Source organism: Penaeus monodon, chromosome 14, assembly GCF_015228065.2.
Source record: "Penaeus monodon isolate SGIC_2016 chromosome 14, NSTDA_Pmon_1, whole genome shotgun sequence".
In the NCBI taxonomy this organism is placed as follows: Eukaryota; Metazoa; Arthropoda; class Malacostraca; order Decapoda; family Penaeidae; genus Penaeus; species Penaeus monodon.
Window position 1 is genome coordinate 44560546 of NC_051399.1, and position 20057 is coordinate 44580602.

A 20057-nucleotide genomic window follows, 5' to 3' on the forward strand; every position below is an offset into this window, starting at 1 on the left:
ACACACACAAGAAACTATAAAATATTCACCGTTATTTGTACAGTAAAAATACAAAGTGCTAATAAAACAAAGGGTTATGTGATACTTACCTTTTCTGTCGGACGTTTTGCCATAATTTCTTCTATATGGGTGTGGGTGACACAATTCTTTTGACAGCTTTCGACAACTTTTATTTCATATCACTTGCTCCTCATGCAATACTTCTCTACACAAAACACTGAAAGCCATACACACTGGGCATACCCGTACTAATAACGAAAATTGACTGTATACACTGCATGAAAATAAAGAATATATAAGCACTTTCTCACAACTTTTGTGATTTTAGAAGCATTTACTTTTGAGAAACCAACTATACTCCTTTTATATGTATTGTCACTTCTCGCGAACATATCACACAAGGCCTCGAAAATCACTACTTTACTCTTTTCTTTCTCAAGGACGACTGGCAAATTTTTCGTTGTAAAAATTGAAAGAAACATTGTGATTGGTAACTCGTGACTTCGACTCTCATTGGCTAGCGTGTGTAAACACTGTCGCAGAGAAACAGGGCGATAGTATCCGCTGTTGTGATTGGTAGACTCGTGATATCATTTATGAACCGCTCTCTCATTACAAAATTCATTAAGTGTTAAAACTTATACATTATCTCTTCTCATGCATAAAACTTTAAAACTGTCTATTATTAAAGAATATGCACTTACATGCAAGGATTAATTACTGCCTCTCCCTTTAATGAATAAAGGGATGTGGGAGTTTGTCACCACAACTCCTTCACTCCCCTCCAATAATTAATAAAATGCAGGTTGCCCTGTGTGTGTCATCAATTAGGATTACCTAAAACGGACTCTTTAACGTATTCCAGTACTGTAGTAGCTTAAAGATACTGAGTTCTATTCCTCGATATTACTAAAGTACTCTTGAGAGACATCAAACCTTGTGTAGGTTTAATTCAGAACAAACTGCAGAGAAAACCAAGTCGACTTAGAAAATGCCTACTGCATAGTCCTCGTATGCTTCTCTATCCTCCGTTTTTTTTTTTTTTTTCATGCTTTTCACCCCTACACACGAGCGTCAAATCACAAACAAATATTTAGAATGTCCGCGTCGCCGTGTGGTGGTGGTCACAATGCCATGAATGCCGCAACTTCACATTTGCAGAGATCCGAATATATTGCTTACGAAAATCAGGATTTTACAACTATATATTGAATTCGTTTTCTGTTATCTGTTATACAATGGTAATACGAAATTAACATGCCATATATATCTTTTATAAGATTAAGAAGCTGACAAGGCTCAGGATTTTTTTTTTCATTTTACACTTGACCTTCCTTATTGCTCACTTGCTTTGTTATATTTCTAAAAAAAAGACTAACATAGTCGTGAAGGACTATAAAAGATAACAAGTGAACGTCACTGGCGTAAAAATAATAATGAGCCATTCTTGCGAAGTAAATGTTTAATGGACTATCTTTTCGTGCCTATCATATTGCACTGCAACTGCTTGTAAAATAGATATTTGATAACAACATACAGCCTGCAATCTAAACAAGTTTTAGTAACTGACAACTCCCTCCGTGCACTGGTGTGCACAAGGAAAGAGCTGATTTATGTGTGATGCCCTTGGCCTTTTTTTTTTTTTTTCGTGCGACCTGTGTATGGAAGATTTGCTTTGGAATTTTTTAAGCTTTAGGGTACTTACTACATGCAAAATATTCCTTATAGTATCTGTATGATACGTTTATGAAGTGTTACCATGGCCATCACCAAGACTTAGCATGTCTAATTGGGTGATTAGTCCCATTATACCCTCTCTCTGTTATCTACTGACAGCCCTCATTTTGCTCAAAATGTTGTGTTTAGTGAGACAGGAGCGAGCGCAAGCGAGGAAGAGTGTGAGATCAATGCCCGCTCGGCATGTGGCGTTTTGTGTATGTGTCTGTGTTTATTTATGTGTGGTAACACCTGTTTGTGAGCGCGTGCGCGTGTGTGATTATTTATGTGTCGAGTTTGTGTCTGTGTTTTTGTTTTTTCTTTCTTGAGTGTATGTGTGTGATTATATGTCTGTATGTGTTTGTTTGAGTGTGCGTTTGTTTGTACCGGCGAGTTTGTGTGTGTTTATGTGATTGTAGGTGTATGGGTTTGAACGCGTGCGCGCAGCCTATGCGATTTGGTGTGTGTGCGTGTGATCGTCCGTGTGAGTGCGTGCTTGTAAAATAATTTTATATCGGCCCCACTCTTCGACTCGGTCCAGAAATTCTGATCTGGTTTGTGGCAACGAATAAGTTATCAAATTGGCAGATTAAGTTCAAAGTGAAAAATATTTTAGTCCAAGGAAGTACTGAAACATATGTTTGTTTTTTTGTCAGATATTAAATATTCGGCTATGGAGAATTTCTCCTTCTTTCAAACAAGCATTGCGGCACAACAATATACTAGTGTAATCTGCTATGAGTATCATTGTGAATAAGATGGCCACAGTCACCATGATTGTTATTTCTTACCATGATTACTAACATTAATTTCATTGAAATTTAAAAAGTTCCTAATCATCATCGTTTTGGTAGGATAATCATTATCATTACCAACATTAATACTGTTTACATTTCGTTTAAATTGTCATCAGTAACATTATCACCAGTATCTTTGATATGATGCTAATAATGATTTACATTAATCATAATAGCAGCAGTATTATTACCATGGCCATGACAACAACAACTATGTTGACGGCACTAATTATAGACTAATAACAATAATAATGATAGTGAGAATATAATGAAAATAATAATAATCATAAAATAGAAATACAACTAAAATACTCATAACAATAGCGGTAAAAGTGTATATTAAAGCACTCAAGATTGAATAATAATCGCCATTACTGCTTATGGTTAGCTATATCATTTAACTCTGTGCAAGAAATAATAAAATAATGCACAAAAATAAAATAGGTTATAGTGATGGAGATAATTATTATATAAATCTATTGTTTACCTTTATTAATTTTTATATCTTCACACACTGGTCACAGCTAGAATGCAATAGTATTAAGTTTAACGCACAAACAAAAGATACTTATATGCATGAAAAACGACAGAAATGTGTTTAATGTTCATCTTCCTCTGCCAACCATCATAAAACGTTGAAAGCACCGCTTCTTCGTCCGATCAGCGAAGCTAAGCAACGTTGGGTGTGGTCAGTACTTGGATGAATGATCGCCTGGGAACACCAGATGCTGTTGGCATTTTGTTATATATGCATGTATGTTTGGGATATTTAGTGGTCAGTGGTGTTTTCAATGTATTCTTCGACATACTGCTTAATAAGAAAAGTTCATACTACATTATTTGAGATTTAAAAACAAACCCAAAAAATAGACTGATGGACGTATTAATAATAACAGAAACTTATGTTTCAATAAAACAGTAAAAGTAAATTTACCGCTGCAAAAGATCGGGAAGGGTAGACCAGAAAACAGATGGAAACAATTTTAGTGGTAAATAATAATAAAAATAATAATAATAAATAATAATAATAATTAATAATAATAATAATAATAAACGATATCTGCAAAAGAAAAATAAACATAAATGATAAAATGGATATCAGTCTCCAGGAAAAAACGATTAAATTTACCAACATTCGAAGCAATATTTTTATCAAGTGCAATATTAAAGTTTAAGATCCAATGAGCAAAGTTAAGCAACTTTGATTTTGGTCAGTACTCGCATGGGTAACCACCTGAAAAACAGATGGTATTTTCATTTTACTATTATTAATGCACGCTCTTTTACTTATTCCTTTTCTTGCACTAGTGTAGTATATGTTACCCCAAGCGGCGGTTCACTGAGGCCATCTTGGTTCTGATTAATTAACTCGTGGTAGGTCGGGTCATTTATAGAAAACAGATTTACTTTTTTTCGGTGGATGGGTAGAAAGCAATACAATATATTTACAGGATAACCACTAATAGAAGCACACAGTATATCTGAGCCAGATAAAACAGATTTAGAAACTCTGTATTTTGAAACTAGTTCAAAAAAACATAGACAACAGGAAACTACATATAAGTGAAAAATCTCGAAAACATGTCCACGGCCTTGTAGCTTAATAATCTATTCGTCATCCCTATCGGCAAATGATTTTGCTATAATTATCATCCTGATCATAGAAATCTTAATTATTTTTTATCATTAAGATGCTTGTGATCACAATTACTATCATGTTTTCTTCTTTACATGATCGCTATCATTTATTTTATCTGATTATTGATTTACTAATTCTCATTGGTAGTACGATTATAACCACTATTATCAACATTATTTCTATTAAATTTTTATTTAAATTATCATCAATATTAATACCAGTATCATAAATATGATCATTATGATTTACTTTTATCATTATAGTAGCATCATTATGATATCATCGTCGTCGGAGAGAATTATGCATTCTAAACTTTTATTAAAATTCTGATACTAAACAGATTTTTGCGGCAGTTTTTACAAAGAAAAAATAAGTTAAGTTGTAATAATGATATTAATTGTGTTAACAATAACCTTATCGGTAATGATATCTATGAAAGAACAATCGGTATAAAATGGTTGTAGTAAAGAAATCAGTCTAATGAAGAAAAATAATTAATATATACATATCACGATTAGTTTTTTAGCAATATATTTTGGCATCAATTTAGATGTCTTTGCTCTGTAGGTCGGGTGATTTTCAGAAAACACATTTATTTCACTTTCGGTAGATGAATGTTATGATTTATGTGTAATGGCACATATATAAAATACATTTGCTTACAGAGTAAATTATACATGCCAGTAGATTGGAGATACTAATCCGTCCACGCCTGACCATTGTGCTTATAGTTAGCTATATCATTTAGCTCTGTGCAGGAGATACTATTGCATGTGTACACATTAAAAATCATAAAAATATTATACTAATCAATATCTTGAGCATTGCTGGTACAACCTTCCATGTATATTTACATTATCATCACCTGCTGCTATCAACATTATCATTATCATCATATGATGTAGTCATGATGACTACTATAGTGGAAGAATGTATATCATAATGATGACCATATCAATGATACTACACATAAGTAGGCTTTAAATAACATTTATAACAATTACCATGAGTATAGTGATCGGACGAAAAGCGGTGCTTTCAACGTGGTATGATCGTTTCCAGAAATATTAGCCAGCTTTCTGTCAGTAACTCATAGTTTATATATATATATATATATATATATAATTATATATTATATACTATATATATATATATATAATTTCATATAGTGTATTTTTTTCCTTTTGCAACAAACTTCATTACCATGATATTCCAGTCACATCACTGAGATCTGCTCCATATTATATGCATTAATAACAATCGACCACTATCGGTCATATAGCTAATTCTACTCAAATGAAATTAAAGAGAATGATTATGATAATAAATAAACTAACATGGTGACCATGATCATAATGACAAACATAGTAAAACCAATTACGGATATGGATAACTAGTTTATTGTGCCTTACCGCCACGGGCCACTCGTGTTTAAGCTTTTGCAGAGTCGGACCTCTTTTTAAACGCAGTAAACAAACAAACTAGAAAGTCCTTGTGCCACAAGAGTTACCCTGGAGCCCGGGGCCTCTCGTCTCGCTTGACATTGTTGTTCCTGAATTTGTCTTAACGTAAATTAAAGTAAAGTAAAATCTTGTAATTACACATCATTTATAGTGCTTTGCCAGCACCTCAGTGCTCTGTTTTTGCAGGTGACACGAGACTACAGTAGGCGTAGTCAGCACCCCCCTCAGACTCGCAGGTCTCTTTCTACACCAGGGTAGCCCTTTGGGCTTTGACCCCTGGGTAGGAGGCCAGTAGTCTGGGGCGTCCTTTGGGCGCACTTTTTTCCCTCTAATTTTTCCTCCTAATGTGACTTTCCTGAGCCTGCCGGAGTTCCTCGTGAGCTCCCGTATTCGCTTGAGGGTGGGCATCTACTTACCGTCCTTTCGCCTAGGCAAGTTCGCGGTAGGGCAGTGTCCCTACACATGCTCGTCCCTCTGTGGTACTGGCGAACGCAACCAGGCTTCCACTGGGGGGGGGGGGGGTAGAGGACGAAAAACTGCCTTACTCTCTTAGCTATTGTTGTTAGGTTCATACCAAAAGTTAATGAGTTTTGGATCCTTCAGGACAACAATTTTAAGCAAAGGGGGTCGGACCTGGTCCGATGCCCAGTATGGATGCTACCCGGCTACCCCTTCTCCTCCTCAAGGAGGAGGGCGACTAACGACCGTCCTAAGACAAATTCGACCCTGAACAACGGAACCCCTACTAATGACAAATCTTGAAGACCACTATTCAAAATCCCTACCGAGAATGCAAGGTTTCGCGAATGTAAAATGCGTAAATGAAAATCAATCGCTTTTGAACGTGAAAACCCCTTTATTCATCAAAAAGGTCCTTGATGGTCAAGTGGACGGCGATTTTGATTTTGTCAAAAAATTGCGAGATGGAAGCCTCCTTGTTAAAGTACAATACAACTCCCAGATTAAGGATTTACTAAAGCTGACGCAAATTCATGATCTTCGAGTTAAAGTAACTATCCTATTGGCCCAAATACCTGTAAGGGAGTAATCTTTCACAGGGATTTGAGGACGATGGAAGAAAGTGAAATTCTTGAGAGCATGAAGGACCAAGACGTAGTGGACGTTAATTGTATGACCAAGAAGGACGGGAATGTGCGAACGAAAACTGGACTGTTTTTTTACCTTTGCTTTGAATAAAATTCCAGAGTATGTCAATGTCGTTATGAACGTGTTCAAGTAAGACCTTATGTCCAAAAGCCAATGCATTGTAATAGATGCCAAAAATTCGGACACACCTCATTAAGATGCATTGATAAAGACTCAAATAAATTGGTTCTGCCGTAAATGTGCTGAAGCCCATGACACCATCACTTGTACTAGCCAAATCTCCAAATGTGCTAATTGTGGAGGTCCCCAACAGTCAGGATCTGCTGATGCAACATCCTGAAGAAGGAGACCGAGACATTAGCATATATGAGGAAGCATGAAGTTAGTTTATACTGAAGCTAATAGGAAAGTGGAAAGTTTGACACACAAACCCGATACTTCCTATGCCGAAGCAGTAACAAACATCACCCCTAATGCTAGTAATGTCAGTCAACACCTTGCAGCTAAGGATAAAGAAATTGCCGACCTGAAACAAACCGTTAAAGAATTAAATATTAAAGTTTATCATTTGACTAAATTGGTCGATCAAATGGCTGCATCAACCCAGCATAAAAATCCTAAGGAGGCTGTACCGAATCACAGTCCGAGCGCACCTTCCCGTCGGGCTACTCCTGTGAGGACTTCGTCTGGCTCGCGATCGGCTTCTCGGGGAGAGAAGCAGATCGCAATCTGTCAAGTCGTCTCTCTCGCCAGGAGGTGCAGGACATGGAGCCTTCTGTCTCCAAACCATCCCGAGAGAGGTCCCGGGAAGCGAGGGAGAGGAGGTGTCTCCCTCCCCCCCCAAAAAAGAAGAAAAAAAAATGGTGGACAAGGCACTTCCAAACCCCATAAAAGGTAATCTTCGCGTCGACCATTATACAATAGAACTGTCGAAGTTTTATATCTAAAGTAAATGACCTTAAATTATTAGCCTCGTCCTATGCTCTCGATATTATAGTTCTCCAAGAAACGCACTTAGCAAACCTCGTCTCTGACGAGGTCGTTTCGCTGAGGAACTACCATTTATGTCGAGAGGATCGTGAGGGTAGGGGTGGAGGTGGAGTCGCCATGTACATCCACCAAAGCCTCCCTTTTACAGAAGTGACTATTGATTCTACTTTGGAATTTGTCGCATGCAAAGTAAAAATTAATGGCACGTATCTGGCTATATTGTTCACTTATTGTCCACCTGATGCAGTGATAGCCTATGATGAGCTCTTTGCTCTTCAGGAACGTCTGCCACAAAATAAAGTAATTTTAGCTGATTTTAATGCTCATCATACGTTAGGGGTTCCCTGTAGGTGGATGGTAGAGGTGAGCAAGTAGTTAAGTTGATTAATGAGTCAGATTTAATCCTGAATGATGGTAATCCGACGCGGGTGGACGATAATACCGGTAATTTGAGCTTTATTGACTTATCACTGGTCTTTTCATCAATAGCAGCCAAGTGCCTGTGGCACACCATTGACGACTCGTTGGAAGCGATCATCTTCCTATTTTGATTAAATATTCATGCGACACAGTGAGAACGAATTCAGCGCCTAAATTTAACGTAAAACGAGCAGACTGGGTCGCCTTCACAAGGAGCGTCAAGCTCGAACTTGTTGGAGAAAACCATTGATGATAAAGTAAACAATATTCAGAATTCGATTATAGAAGCAGCATTGCCATCATTCCTAAAACTTCGACAGATAGCGTTAAGCATAGAGTTCCATGGTGGACACCAATTGCCGCAGGGCACTGTGCCGACGCAATTCAACGCTTTTCAAAAATAACATCACTAATGAGAACTTTTGCAATTACAAACTAGCAAGAGCTAGGCCTCGTAGAATAATAAGACAAGAAAAAAGAGACTCCTGCCGGAGCTTTGTCTCTAAATAAATAGCAATACAAAACATCAGAGGTTTGGTCCACTATTATAAAAAAAAAATCTTTTAAATTAACATCATCACTGAAGAGGGCACTAATTTCGATTCACCTTGAGACATTGCTAATGCACTCGCCAGCAGTTATCTCATACAAGCAGCTCAGCTAATTACATCCTACCTTCCTGACCATCAAAGAAGAGGCTGAGCTGCAACCAATTCACTTTGCCACAGGAGATGACTTTGATTACAATAAAGTCTTACAATGGATGAGCTTGTCCGAGCCCTAGAAGCCTGTAGAGGAACATCCCCAGGCCCCGATGAGATTCGATATGAGATGATGAAGCATCTTAATCATGATGACATGATTAAGTTGCTAGAAGTGTACAATGAAATTTGGAAAGCCACCACTTTTCCAAACTCATGGCACTTCGCCCACATCATTCCCATATTGAAAGGAGGGGGTAATCCCAGACTTGCCATCTCCTACCGCCCTATTGCGTCATGGAACGAATTGTTAACAGTAAGCTATTGCATTTTTTAAATTCCAGTAATTTACTAGTTGACGAGCAGTGCGGCTTCCGCAAGGGACGCCAAACTCTCGATCAGCTAGTAAAGCTGGACAGTCATATTCAAGAGGCCATTGCCAAAAAAAGATTTTTTGATTTCAGTATTTTTAGATATAGAAAAAGCCTACGACATGACATGGCGATATGGCCTACTTAGAAAACTTTATGCTTTTGGATTACGTGGAACTTGCCTTGTTTTATTCAAGATTTCATTTTCTGACAGAACTTTTGCTGTCAAATTATTTTCCGACAATGTCACTTTTTGGACAATTTTGTCCAGGCAAGGAAGGAAGTGTCTTTGTCACCAACATTATTTCTATGTATGATTAATGAACATCTTACCAACTCCTCCTCGGAATCTTAATAACTCACTGTACGCTGATGATTGTGCATTATGGCATTCCAGCAATAATGCAGAATTCTCAGCAAATCGCATCCAATTGGCACTGGATATGATTCATAACTGGGCCTCCAGTGGGGTTTTAAGTTTTCCACTAGAAAGAGTATTGGGATATTTTTTTTTTTCACATAGGAGGAAGCCAAACATAAGGCTAACCTTAGACAACCACCCAATACCTATTCAAAATTCTGCTACATTTTTAGGTCTATTTGTTTGATAGTAGACTAAATTGGAAAGACCACATTGGTCAGTTAAAAAATAAATGTCAAAGAGCACTAAATTTATTAAAGTATAGTTTCTGGTAATAAATGGGGAGCTCATAGACAGTCTTTGCTAATGGTATATAAAGCCTGATTAGGTCTAAAGTAGATTATGGGTCAATCGTGTATGGTTCGGCATCGAGAAACAAGTTTGAAAGGTTTGGATGCTGTGCAGAATGCTTGTTTGCGTGTGTTGTCTTGGAGCCTTGAAGTGCACTCGGATCGAGCGTCTTGAGGTAGAGTCAGGAGTACCTCCCCTCCGACTCAGACGCAGCCAGTTAGCCCTGAACTATGCCGCAAAGGTGGCTCAGACCCGAGCCACCCTAATGGCAATAGTGGCATTAGGACCTTTTGCCACGAGACTCCGACCTCGTCGAGAAAGTCGGTATAGATTTCTCTACCATCGATACCCTGGTTCAGTCAAATATAGCGCCATGGGAAACTCCCAATTTTTCCATCATGGAAGCTTGGCTTCCATCAGCTAAGGCCATGGCGCCGGAGGTGGAGGTGTGCCAGAGGTTCAGAGAGATCCTTATTAAACACCTCCCTTTTCATATATATATACCAACGGCTCCAAGACAGAAGGTGTGTGGGTGCGGGTGTATGGTCGACTGAATGTGAACAAAGTTCAGACTGCGAATCATACATCGATCTTTCTTGCTGAACTTCTTGCCATTGATAAGCCATTGATTTGCACTATCGACGACCCACGATAGAAAAGTATTTTTTTCAGATTCATTAAGTTCACTTAAAGCCATTAAATCATTAGAAACCACCAAAAATGAACTTTTGGTAATATCATCGTAAGCTAAATGGTGCCAACAAATCAATCAAGCTAATATGGGTACCAGGCCACTCTGGTATCCATGGCAATGAGCAGGCTGACAAATTAGCCGGGTCAACTGGTGATCTTGACCTTAGCATAGTCCGTAAGATCTCAGGTGTTTTTGTGTCTCTTATAAAATCAAAATACATCTCCTGTAGCAAAGTGAGTGGACCAGCCTCCAACTCACCAACAAATCAAACCACAATAGAACTGTGGGATACAGCCCACAGGAAAATCAGAAGGGAGGAGGTGGTGTTGGCTCGACTCAGGGTGAATGCCACTAAAATAACACACCTCACTCCCTACATTGAAAAAAGATTCCCCCCACAATGTCACCTCTGGAACATTAGCCTTATCATTCACCACATATTTATAGTCTGCAACAAATACATAATACAAAGGCAAAAAATAAAAAATTATTTCCAACAAAAAAATAAAGATTTTACATTACCAAATATATTATCAGATGACGAAAATATCATCAGTAAAGTAATCACTTTTTAAGGGAGACAAAACTTTATGACCTTATATAGATTGATAGAATAAATAGGATCCATTGGCTTAATAACCTTGGCCACATGCCGCTGGTTGATAGCCAAGAAATCCAACAAAGAAAGAAAGAAAGAAAAGCCACGGACATGTTATTGAGCTTGAGGTCCCTTTTTAAAGATGCACTTTCCTATTGTGCAAGTTTTTGTTCGGAAAATTTTCTATATCTTTCTACGGCACTTAGACTGGACCTAATGTTGTGCTGAATGCTTGCGTTTGTGCTTGTTTGCCGCTTAGGGTAATAAGTTATACTAGCGCACGGAAGGGAAGGCTTGTAGAAAAAACATAGTCCTTTATGCAAACACAATTATACTGCTGAAAACTCTTGAGAAATGCATATATAATAAACGCCAACAGCATCTGGTGTTTCCCAAGCGGTCACCCACCAAGTACTCCCAGACCAACGTTTGTTTCAGTTCGCTGATCGGCCGACAAGCCGTGTTTTCATCGTGGTTTGATCGTTGTCGTACAACTTAAAACATTAACCAGCTTTACGTCAGTGATCACAGATTTTTCATACAAATATAATTTATCTTTGTTGTTGCATCAAACTTCATTAAAATGGCATTCCAGTCTAATCACTCGGATCTGCTCCACAGTGCATCAATCATCACTGTTGGAGTACAGACAATTGTCCACCACTTTAAAGCACCTGTCGTGAGCCCATTTACTCATTTTTGAGCTGTGCAACTATGTAAAAGAAAATGCACGATATACAAGTAATATATTAGATATTGAGTAAAATGATCTTGAATACGGTTATAAATCTGTGTTCACATGCAATCAATTTCGGGCACTTCTTGCTGTTATCGTTTTGGTTTTATGTTGGTATTACAGCTTCAAAATATCAGTTTTCGTAAAATGGTTTTTACTATTTAATTTATCATCATTATCACCATCATTTATCAATCCTTTAGAATGTTATAAAAAATACAACATCATCATTGCTTACTCTTTACATACCATTTGCAAATTTCAAAGCCATGGCATCAGAGTCACATCAATGAGATTCATACAACATCAAAACCCGTCCAACACTTAAGGGAGTAAATCCCAATAATGGTTAATGATTTACCAATTCTGCTAGACTTCTATCAAATCTTTTGTGCCATAATACTCTATAAAGAATTAATGGTTTGCAACTATTACTCAAACACTTGGGGAAAGGCAAAAAGACATTTTTACATTATATATATATATACAAACAAATATACTTTTGTATAACAATCCAATTAATGAAACTACAGCCGCGACTTTTTAAAAAATTTTATTTGCTGTCCTGGATATTGATATTATCTTTATTTCTATCATTTTTTCCACTGTTCTTTTGCAGATATCAGTACTTGTATTTTTACTATTATATTCATGCGATTACTACTAAATTCGTTCTATCCTTCTCCCTCTTTGCAACGGTAAATTTGCTTTTACTGTTTTGCTGTTGACTGAAGCATAATTTTCATTGAGTTCTTTAGGCAAATATGTATGGCTTATATAGCATATATATAATAAATGCCAAAAGTATTCGAATGTATGGGTGACATAAAATAACTATCTACACTGTTGACTTTTTCTCCCTTTTGTTGGAAATTTCTTTACTCTCCATGCAGTACCACATGATCACTAAGGCAAGCAAATCTAATTTAGGGTCACTATTCATTTATGCAAACTGGAACATGCGATGATTACTCATGATGATTCTCTTTTCCGTAAATAAATCTCAGTCATGCTTCTAGAGATATATGATAAAGATCAACTAATCACAGGAATGGTGATTTGGGATTCAAATCCTGTTTGCAATTGTAACTTTAACAATTCTCTAGTCATATTTTTCTCTTTTCATCACCGATTCCTACATAATAAGCGATATAAAACAAATTTCTAATCAGTGTTGCCAACGTAGGTCCAGAATTTTCACTGTGACCTGAGTTTCTGTGTTTGTTAATAGAAATCCATAAATCTAGTATTTTTTACCTCAATTAATCTAGTATGTATTTTTTTTTACTAAGTATGTTGACCATCAACTCGTAACACAGACACGTCTATTAGCACGGTGCATTCGTTCAGTGCATCAGTCGCATCCTAGCTGTTTTTCTACTAGAGCCCTTTCGCATAGCCACTCTTAACTTGCTCACACACGAGGGAAAATAACTTCTGAGGATAAGGAACCCATTGTGGATGGAGAGTCGAGAATACTCCGCCACGAAAAAAAGGCTAAACCACTGTAAAAACAAATGTTCTTATTTGTATGATCTTAACTACATATAAGAGGGCCTAAATGACTTCTTTATGCGGTTAGTATTATCATTTTACCAAGAGACAGTGATATTACCATAATTGCTATATTTCATTTTGTCGAAATATTAATTCACTAATCATCGTTACTGCTCGGGTAATCATTATCAACAATGATACTACATTTTGTTCGAATTATGATCAATAATATTATTACCAGTATCTTTGATATGATGCTAATTATGATTATATTTTACATTTAAGTATCGTTATTACCATTATCATGACAACAACGACTATGTTAATGACAGTAATTATCATAATCTAATAACAATAACGATGATGAGAATAATATATTGAAAATGCTAGTAATAATCATAACGAAACAAATAAAAAAAAAGATAATAACAAGAACAATAGCGGCAAAAATGTTTTATGAAAGCACTCAAAATTTAAGATTCAATAATAATCGGTATTTTTGCTTATGGTTAGCTATATCGTTTATCTCTGTGCAAGAGATGCAGTAGAATGAGTACACATTAAAAATCATATAAAATATCATATTACTCAATTTCTTATCATTACTTCTACATCTTGTATTCTTTACAAAGTTGCACAGCCCAATAATTAGTAAAAGCTTACAGCAGGTGCAAAAAACTGGTGACAATAATTAGAATTGCCAATACTCCCGATAGTAGTCGATTGTGACTGATGTTTACATTATGGAAAAGATCTCAATGTTATGATTGGAATGTCATTGTCATGAAGTTTGATGCAAAACTAAAATATACATTATATTAGGATGTATAAAAATGACGAGCACGACAGAAAAGGTGGCTAACGTTTATCAATACTTTGCCAACGATCATACCACGTTGAAAGCACCGCTTCTCGTCCGATCAGCGAAGTTAAGCAACGTTGGGTCTGGTCAGTACTTGGATGGGTGACCGCCTGGGAACACCAGATGCTGTTGGCATTTTATTACATATGTTAAGTATGTTTGGCACTACTCGGATGGGTGACCACTTGAAACACAAATGTTATCTTCATTTTACTATTTTTCAAGAACGCTCTTTAACTTCTTCATTTTCTTGTACTAGTATGTTATATGTCACCCCAAGCGGCGGTTTACAGAGGCCATCTTAGTTCTGATTAATTAACTCATGGTAGGGCGGGTCATTTATAGAAAACAGATTCTTATTTTTATCATGGTAGGACGGGTGAATTATATAAAATAGATTTATTTCTTTTTTCGGATGGGTGTAGAAAACAATACATCATATTTACGGGATAATCACTATGAGAAACACACAGTATAACGCTGTCTAATATCCGAGCAAGATAAAACAGATTTAGAAACTATATGAAAATATTCAAAAAAGAAAAAAAAGAAAAGAAAAGAAAAAAAAAAAAAAAACATGCACAACAGGAAACTACATATTAAGATAAGTGAAACAGCTCGAAAACATGTCAACGACCTTGTAACGTAATAATTTACTCTTCATCCCTATCGGCAACTGGTTTAGCTATAATTATCATGATCATAGATATCTTAATTATTTGTATCATTAAGATATTTTTGGTCACAATGCTATTGTTTTTTCTAATTATTGGTTTACTAATTCTCATTAGTAGTAGGATTACAGTCATAACCAGTATTATCAACAACACTTTTATTATAACTTTTTAAAAATTATCATTAATATTGTCAGTACCATAACAATAATGCTTTTGAAAGCAAAAATTATCACATGTTTAAAGACTGATTAATGATAGTGATAATGACAAAATTACTAGGAAGAAGAATTATACAAATACAATTACAAATATTGATAATACCAACAAAAGAAGAGACACAGTAATAGCAAGAAGTTATTTTGAAAGCACTCAAGATTCAATAATAATCTGAATTTCTGTTTATTATTATCTATAAAATTTAACTTTTCCTACTAACAGTAACGATTTTGAGAGTTAGGGATGCGTGTGTACACAAATTTATTTATTCAATATATTATGTATTACTTGTGTACCCTGCATTCTTTACAGAATTGCACAAAAAAAAAGGAAGAAGCTTACTAAAGGTGCTTAAAAGTTGTGACAATTGAGTTCAAATTGCCTATACTCCAATAGTGGTGATTAATGCATTGATGACTAGAATGTCATTGTAATGATGTTTGATGCAAAAACAAAGGATACATTATATTAATATTCATTAGAAATGAGTATTGATTAAAGCTGGTTAATGTTAAAACACCACACGCCAACGATCATACCACGTTGAAAGCACCGCTTCTCGTCCGATCAGCGAAGTTAAGCAACGTTGGGTCTGGTCAGTACTTTGATGGGTGACCGCCTGGGAACACCAGATGCTGTTGGCACTTTATTATATAAACTAAATATGCTAAGCATTTCATTACTATTTTAGCAACTCTTCTTACATTTATATAAACAAATCAATTGAAATTATACTTCAGTCCATGGAAATTAGAGTAAAAATCATCGCCGTCGGAGCGAAGAAAACGAATAGAACTCATAGATGTAACAAAAGCAAATGCAATTCTCCATTCTAAACATTTTATTAAGTTTCTGATACTAATATATATATATAATATATATATCACAATTAAATTTTAGCAATATATTTGGCATCAGGTTTGAAGATTTGGTTCTGTAGATCGTTTGATTTTCAGAAAACACATTTATTTCACTTTCGTTAGATGAATGTTGAAATCAATGTATTATATTTACTGGATAACAGTCACAAAGAGAAGCACACAGCACAACATTCTCGTATCTCCGCGCCAGACAAAGCAGATCTAGAAACTGCATATGATAATTTTCTAAACAAAAACTTACACAATAGGAAACTACATATTTAGGACCAGCGTGCACAAAGAAAGAGCTGAACCTAGTTAGAATTGCCTGTACTCCGCCAGTGACGATTGTTACATTGATGGCTTGAACGTCATTGTAATGAAGTTTGATGCAAAAACAAAAGACGCATTGTTTTTATGAAAAGTCAATGAACACTGAAATTAAACTGGTTAATGTCAAAATATATAATCGCCATCGATCATACCACGTGAAAGCCACAGCTTCTCGTCCGATCAGCGAAATAAGCAACGTTGGATCTGGTCAGTACATGGATCGGGTGACCGCCTGGGAACACCAGATGCTGTTGGTATTCTATTGGATATAAGTATGTATATTATTTCAATAAAGTTATAGCAAACTCTTCTTATATTTGTATAGAGAAACAATTGATATTTACTTCAGTCAATCAGCAAAATAGTGAAAAGTTATCGAAAGAGGGAACGAAGAAAACAGAAAATTGTAGAGTATGAATCATAGAGTAACTAAAGTAAATGCAATTCTATTTTAATAAATTTCATATAAACAAAAATTTTGTTTTAGAAAGGACAAAAAAATGATGAAGCTGTAACAAGTATATTAAGTGTATTAGTAAACAATTATATTAGAATGATATATACAAAAGAACAATAAGAATATGATCGAATCAAAGACTAGTCTAAAAAAAGAGCTTTGGTTCGGTCTTCCAGGGCCGAAAAAAATTAAAAAATGACTGAGTTCGTATGCGTATAATCTATGAAATGAAAACTGAAAATGTATGTCCACTGCCAGAAATATACAAACTGCTAATTAATTCGCCAACGATAGTAAGCATTTGGTTGGAAATTACCACACGCTTCTTTTTCGTAGAAAATCAAATAAAATTATATCAAGGTTAACAGCAACAAACACAAGCATACAAACCAACCACTAGGGCCGTCTCCGCGCTAGATAAAATATAAAGAAGATATATGAAATATTCCAAACAAAAAATTGCACAACACGAAAATTGCCACAGAAGTAGTGACAGATAGGAAAGCTCGAAAAATGTCTATATGGAAGGAACAACAAATATTCCCTATTTCTAATTGGTTTCTCATAATTATCATTATGGTTATCATTACCCGTAATTGACGATATCATTAAGCTGGCCATTATTCACGATTATTAAGTATTTTCATGTTAATTTTAATCTAATTAATAATTTATGATTAATACGGACATTTTTGGTAGGATTACAATTTCTAATTTTCTTAAGATAATTATCATCCATACTATAACCAGATCATTGACATGTCAACAGACAGATAAAGCAAATGTAGATATTGGTAAATGAAAATATTCATGCAAAAACTTTCACAATAGGAAAACTACATCATAACGAGAAGTGACAGATAAAACGCTAATAACATGTCCACGACACTGAGGCACAATAAATCTACGTTCTTCCCCATCCGTGATTGGTTTTGTTATAGTTATCATTAAGATCATCGTTATCGTAATTACTGATAGATAAGAAGGCATTATTAACCATTATTACATTTTTGATTCCCATGATCACTATCACTAGTTTTATCTATTTATTTATTTACTAATTATCAGTACTAATGGGTAGGTATTACAAAAAAAAAAATTATGATTATTATCAGTATGCTTTATAACTATCATCAATAATATTATCACAGTATCTCCGATATCATTATGATTTACCATTCATCATTTTAGTTAAGAGATGGCAGTATCGTGATAAACTATATATCGATCGAGGCTTTTGTATTGGTTACCTGTATCCCTTAGCGATTCAATATCTGCATCGTTTTATCGGTATCGCTTGGGGTGTTTTTCTCAAAATGTAACGAAAAAAATGGTACATCGATACATTTAAAATGGCAATTTTTTAAAAGGACGATTCTTTGTATTATATAAATATTATATATATATATATATATATATATAATATACTATATACATATATACATATAATATATATAGGTATATATATAAAGATATTATATATAATATATATATATAAATATATGTATATATATACATATACAGCTTTGCATGTTCACATCTATTTTGTCATGAAATGCAATCAAAAGGCATTGCCTTCCATAAATACCCATAACGGGTTAGCCCCAAAAAAACCTGCATATAGCTGACAGAGTACTAAAAATAATTTGTTAATGCTAGTATGAATTATACCATGATAATGACTGAAATTTTCTGTATTTCTAGTATTTTAACTCGTTACGAAATAAATATATATATAATCGAACAATTATATGTAAAATTTCCAATGGGCTGGTTGTACAAATTAACCAAATATATAGAAGAAAGAGATGACTAGGTTAGTCGCCGACCCGTGAGTTCGCTCATGCGAAGCGAGGAATGCCATGACAGGGCAGCGCGAACCACCGATGGCGCCGGGCGTCCCTTTACCGACCTTTGTCCCCTTCCTCCTCCTGTACGCTATGCCCCAACTTTTACCCCGCATGTTATAGGTTAACCCCCAACTCTTTTCTCTCTTACCTAAATCATCTTCTCGATCCCACCCTTATCCTTCCCCTCTCCCATCTTGTTTCCTACCACCGTCTAAACGGGTCTTTTCTTTTAACTTACTTACTTACTAACTAGACTAGGTGGACAAGGGATCTAATAACACTTTTCCGTTAAAAAATTAAAGGTATAAGGGGGATACGCGGAACGGAGGTCCCCCCGATTACAAAAATTGCGCACACATTTGTTATCGCAAAGGTCAGCGACACCGGAGTGCAATGGTGAGCCTCGTCTTTGGAGAACCGCTTCGTGATTCACGGTATCTCCTGTGCCAAGGTAGAGTATGTAAAACTACCCACCCGCCGACCCACCATCGCTCACACTCGAACCTCACACCAATCTACAATACTTTATAAGATAACAATATTCACCTTTGCTTTTCTAAAGGAAACTCCAAGTGAATGACACAATTACATTTCAAAACTAAGGGTAGAAACAAAAACGTTCACATGCAAGCATTATATGTGAAACTAACCTTTGTACATATCGTAAGGTGAATAAAAAAGTCCTTCGGCAATTAATTATATTCATTCTATATGACATTTACCAAAGTCCGCGTTTTTTCAATGTTCGTACGCAATTACTGATTTGTGCGTACACACACACACATATACACATATATCCATAAATACCGATGGATATACATGTTCGCATCATAAATGTAATTTCAGACGATTAAAGGTACACGGGATATAGCTATTCAGATCTTAATTATATTTATACGTAACACAATATCACTCTGGAAGGTATATTCTAATTAGACTATAAACTATTTTAGATATATTTACCAATTTTCTGAAATCTGGCAAGTGCTATGCATGCTCTCAAATTAGCGCGGAATCAGCCCGGTATTATGCCAGTACCTGCGGGATGGTCCATCCCTCCAGGAAAAGTATTCCAATTTATTAAATCAAATTATTAACTCTGCAGGATACCAAACGTCCCTCTGTAATAGGAGTAGGTGAACGCTTGTACGGCCATTCCTACACTGTTGTCGGAAATCGACAAAGTAATTACAGTAATCCAAAACTGATCATTCCCTCCAACGGGGATTGTTAAATGTTTGGGTTTCCATTTATGTCTGTGCATTGATTTCTGCTCGTCAAAAATTAATAGTGTCAAACTGGGTCCCTACTACATCCGGATTAAATATACTCATAATCAAAATATAACAAATTCATCAGAT

The 20057-nt window shown here is 35.7% G+C and overlaps 2 non-coding genes and 2 pseudogenes across 2 annotated transcripts; 3 read left to right on the forward strand and 1 right to left on the reverse strand.

Moving 5' to 3' along the window:
- Nucleotides 1-3130: 3130 nt before the first annotated feature.
- On the forward strand, nt 3131-3250 carry LOC119581305 (annotated as a pseudogene).
- An 11069-nt stretch (nt 3251-14319) lies between these two features.
- Nucleotides 14320-14438, forward strand: LOC119581295. Its single transcript, XR_005229457.1, has one exon. It is a non-coding gene; the product is annotated as a 5S ribosomal RNA (ribosomal RNA).
- Nucleotides 14439-15721: 1283 nt separating this feature from the next.
- On the forward strand, nt 15722-15840 carry LOC119581309. Its single transcript, XR_005229459.1, has one exon. It is a non-coding gene; the product is annotated as a 5S ribosomal RNA (ribosomal RNA).
- A 3162-nt stretch (nt 15841-19002) lies between these two features.
- LOC119581344 lies at nt 19003-19156 on the reverse strand (annotated as a pseudogene).
- Nucleotides 19157-20057: the final 901 nt, after the last annotated feature.